The sequence below is a fragment of the Schistocerca gregaria genome, unplaced genomic scaffold (genome assembly GCF_023897955.1).
Source record: "Schistocerca gregaria isolate iqSchGreg1 unplaced genomic scaffold, iqSchGreg1.2 ptg000623l, whole genome shotgun sequence".
NCBI classification, from domain to species: domain Eukaryota; kingdom Metazoa; phylum Arthropoda; class Insecta; order Orthoptera; family Acrididae; genus Schistocerca; species Schistocerca gregaria.
Window position 1 is genome coordinate 250,001 of NW_026062011.1, and position 5,000 is coordinate 255,000.

Sequence of the window (5,000 nt, forward strand, 5' to 3'; positions counted from 1 at the left end):
CGAGCACGTAGTGTTTGAATGTCCCGACTTTGATCCAGTCGCCTCAGAGCTAAGGCTTGAAATTCAAGACCAAACAATCAGGAACATTTTGAGAAACCCTGAGAAATATAACACTTTACAATGTCTAGTTGACCAAGTGTCACAATTTGCAAAATTAATATTCGAGGAGAACTACCAACATTAAACCAGGGAAAAGCCGTACTCCTCAACAAGGTTGAGGAGCATTGAGCGGCGAAAGAAGTGACAAATACCATACATCCATCTGTCAGTGGTGGAATGGAGGGTGGCCATGCCTTCTGGATCTCCGCTCGCATGGCGCCTGTCCGCCCCACTGGCGCCGCACTAAGTTCTGGGAACTGTAAGAGGGCAAGAAGGAAGATGACAGAGGGCTCTGCGGTCTATGGAAACATAGACGCGTGAGATGCCCTAAGGGTGGTTCCTAGGATTGTATGCCTTCTGCAGATCCAAACAAAACCCGATAAGTACAAAAGCACAACTAGATACTAATACCCTAATATATAAAAGTAGAGTAATTGTATTCAGTTCTTTCTGTGTTTTAATTGTATTGTAAATAATTTTGTTTGTCTTTTTGGCGCAGAAGCGCAAGTTTGTTTTGTAATCTTGTAGTAGTTGTAGAAGTAGAATTTTATGTACATTAAGTGTAAATAAAGGGTGGTGGAGGGTAGAAAAAATGTAGATAACACAGTAGTGGTTTCCTAGGTAGTAGAGCCCGGCCCACCTCCTCGTGGTTAGGGACGGGCAACGCTCCTGGTATTCCGGAGCGGCTAAGAGGCCGGCATGTAATTACTAAATGTGCATGTATCTTTAAGTATGTAATACACTACTTGTAACAACGTAGTATTGTTTAGATTAACAACCCACTTTAGTAACCAAGATAGTGGGTCTTTGTATGTTAACAATAAACTGTAAAAAAAAAAAAAAAAAAAAAAAAAAAAAAAAAAAAAAAAAAAAAAAAAAAAAAAAAAAAAAAAAAAAAAAAAAAAACTGTCCCAATACATGCTCTGGACGGCGGGCCGCGAGACGTGACGCCCGGTGGCAAAGAGTGCGCCGCTGAGGATATAGAGGGTCCGTGCCCCCGCACAGTGGTGACGGTGTGCGGGTAGTGTTTCCGACACCGCTTCCTGCGGTGGCAACGCTGGGGCAGAGTCGATACTCGCCCACTGGTGGAAGGTAAGCATTCTGCTTTACATCAGTACATAACTAATATTTCAGTCGTCTGACGTCCCTCCTTAGTAAATGATGCAGGACCACATACATAGATGATACATACTGTAAACTGGGGAGGACAGTGTGAACCGCACTCGACCCAGTCACCCTATCTCACAGTCCACTCCGTGTGTAACAAAGCGAAAGCACCAAAGCACTAGCGTTCAACAACATCCATTTTATCCTCGCTGCCACAGGACACTATCCAAAGAACGACAAGAGGAACGTGACGTCCACTAATAAGACACAATGTCTCACATCACCCGCAAACAACGCAGCTCAAATCAGCCAGCAACACCCACAGTGGTCCACCCAGTATCAACACAAGACGCAACGCCACGCCACAACACAAAAGGTACAAGTAATAAAATACCCTTTGGCCACACCCCTGGTAAAGACATCGAACCAACCCACCACCTGACACCAGCCAAACGTACATCCTGATTTGACACATCTCTGGCAACCTTACCCACGTTGGCCCTTAACCTAACCCACGTTGGCCCTTAACCTAACCCACGTTGGCCCTTAACCTAACCCACGTTGGCCCTTAACCTAACCCACGTTGGCCCTTAACCTAACCCACGTTGGCCCTTAACCTAACCCACGTTGGCCCTTAACCTAACCCACGTTGGCCCCTAACCTAACCCACGTTGGCCCCTAACCTAACCCACGTTGGCCCCTAACCTAACCCACGTTGGCCCCTAACCTAACCCACGTTGGCCCCTAACCTAACCCACGTTGGCCCCTAACCTAACCCACGTTGGCCCCTAACCTAACCCACGTTGGCCCCTAACCTAACCCACGTTGGCCCCTAACCTAAGTTACGCTGCACCTTAACCTAAGTTACGCTGCACCTTAACCTAAGTTACGCTGCACCTTAACCTAAGTTACGCTGCACCTTAACCTAAGTTACGCTGCACCTTAACCTAAGTTACGCTGCACCTTAACCTAAGTTACGCTGCACCTTAACCTAAGTTACGCTGCACCTTAACCTAAGTTACGCTGCACCTTAACCTAAGTTACGCTGCACCTTAACCTAAGTTACGCTGCACCTTAACCTAAGTTACGCTGCACCTTAACCTAAGTTACGCAGCACCTTAACCTAAGTTACACTGCACCTTAACCTAAGTTACACTGCACCTTAACCTAAGTTACACTGCACCTTAACCTAACTTACACTGCACCTTAACCTAAGTTACACTGCACCTTAACCTAAGTTACACTGCACCTTAACCTAAGTTACACTGCACCTTAACCTAAGTTACACTGCACCTTAACCTAAGTTACACTGCACCTTAACCTAAGTTACACTGCACCTTAACCTAACTTACACTGCACCTTAACCTAACTTACACTGCACCTTAACCTAACTTACACTGCACCTTAACCTAACTTACACTGCACCTTAACCTAACTTACACTGCACCTTAACTGTCACATGTAACGTCACAGGAATGTAGCTTTGCCTAACAGCAACCCTCTGAACATAGTTCACTGCTTGGATCCTCTGGTGTCATGTGTATTTCTCGATGCCATGGTGCGTACCCTCACGTAAATGTCTTTCGAGTGTTGCGTACTTTCTACACAGTCCCGCTAACCACTGGAAGGGTGTAACGCTACAGAACGAATATCGCCCTCCCCTCCTGCCCTTCCAAGCTGGTCGGTCAGGCGTTTGTTTGTGAAATGAGCCTTGCAGCTGTTCAGTTGCATTTGGTTGTCGATGCAGTCAGTGTACGTTGTGGTACGGCCTGTGTGGACTGTCCGCTGATGTACGCGTAACCCACACTGATCATCCGTCGTTACGTACTGAGTGACATAATGTGGCACATGCTTGACCGTACACCGGCTGCGCCCTACAATGGCGAATCATAAGGGCCATATGTTGTGCACGATGCTACTTGTCTCGTCTCCCCATTACAGCGAGATTGCACTGTTGTACGCCGTAGAGACATGTGGTAGGTACGGACGAAAGTATTGCATGTTGGCCCCCCCCCCCTCCCTCTGCCGGGAATCAGCGTGAGCCGTCTGTTGATGTAGCGACGAGGGTTTTCCTATTTAATCGTATTGCCCCACACAACATGATACCACGGTGGACCGCGTTCCACATCTGCGACATGCTACAGAGGCCGGTTGACAGTCGACCGCGCAAGGGACATTGCACACGTGCGCGGACCATCTTCCACGTGTTCTCTCGTGTACGTGCCGTAGTGTGTATATGGGCTGATGTAGCGTGTCGTGACACATAACATGCAGGCATGCCAGAATCGTAGATTTCGCAAATGTTGATTGACGTATACGTTTGCTGCCAAAGATCCGCAAATGAACTGGAAATCAGTTGTTGAGCGGTTGTTCGCGCTGCAGGTGCATCGGTGATAGCGACGATCGGTACATCTGTGAACCGGTTGTTTCGGCGGTACCCGCCATGCCCCCGAACCTGAGTTGGCCATGTGGGTATGAAGCGATACGAGGCTGTGGCTTGGTGGGACAGTCCCCGGCCGGTGAGGGGGGGCCGCGCGGCGTGCTGGCCGCGCGCTGCGTGAGCGCACGCACTACAGCCGGCTGGTGGGGGGCGCCCAGTGGCAGGAGCGCCGGCCGACGGGCCCGGCTGGCGTCCCAGCTACGCGCCGGCGCACCCGGCGCGCGGCGCCAGGCGGCCAAAGTGGGTTCTGCCGAGCCCGGTGCGAAGCGCGGTGGACATCTGCAGTGTGCTGGTCCGATTGCGGACTGTGTGCGTTGAGGATGCGCCGCCGCCCGGCACTCGGCGTCGCGACGCCGTCTGCTGCTCGGTCGCCCCCAGCGGTTCTCGCAGGTGGTTTGTATCGCAGCTCTGCGGACGTGTTGGCGCGTGCGCTGTGCTGGGAGAGTTCGCTTCTGCACCCAAGTGGGGCTTTGCCCTTCTGTGGCGCTGGCGTTGGAGCTGCCGGTCACCGTAGGTGGCGCGTGTTGTTTCCCGCCGGCAATGCCACGACAGCACGCTCCCGGGCCTCTGTCGGCAGCGGCAAGCTCAGTTGGGAGCACGGGTGTTCGCACTGAAAGCGTCTACTCGCCTATCTCCGGGCGATTGCGCCTCTCTCGAACCCGACCAAGTACTTAGGACGGCGCTGCGCGCCGCCGGGACCTGAGAGGGTTTCGAGGTGTATCGTGCAGGGGAGCTCAGCCTCCTCCTGTTTGCAGAATAATTGAGCGGACGCTTGCGTGTTCGCGCGGGCCCTCGGGACACACTCCCGGGCGGCCGGCTGCTCAGCTCTCGTTGACGCAGCTCCCTGGTTGATCCTGCCAGTAGTCATATGCTTGTCTCAAAGATTAAGCCATGCATGTCTCAGTACAAGCCGCATTAAGGTGAAACCGCGAATGGCTCATTAAATCAGTTATGGTTCCTTAGATCGTACCCACGTTACTTGGATAACTGTGGTAATTCTAGAGCTAATACATGCAAACAGAGTCCCGACCAGAGATGGAAGGGACGCTTTTATTAGATCAAAACCAATCGGATTGGCTCGTCTGGTCCGTTTGCCTTGGTGACTCTGAATAACTTTGGGCTGATCGCACGGTCCTCGTACCGGCGACGCATCTTTCAAATGTCTGCCTTATCAACTGTCGATGGTAGGTTCTGCGCCTACCATGGTTGTAACGGGTAACGGGGAATCAGGGTTCGATTCCGGAGAGGGAGCCTGAGAAACGGCTACCACATCCAAGGAAGGCAGCAGGCGCGCAAATTACCCACTCCCGGCACGGGGAGGTAGTGACGAAAAATAACGATACGGGACTCATCC

General features: G+C 51.4%; 1 non-coding gene across 1 annotated transcript in view; it reads left to right on the forward strand.

The window, feature by feature from the left end:
* The first annotated feature begins 4,487 nt into the window (after positions 1 to 4,487).
* LOC126317187 (small subunit ribosomal RNA) overlaps positions 4,488 to 5,000 on the forward strand; it is a 1,893-nt gene continuing 1,380 nt past the window's right edge. The window contains exon 1 of the ribosomal RNA XR_007556466.1: positions 4,488 to 5,000. This exon is cut by the window's right edge and continues 1,380 nt beyond it. This is a non-coding gene — a ribosomal RNA (small subunit ribosomal RNA).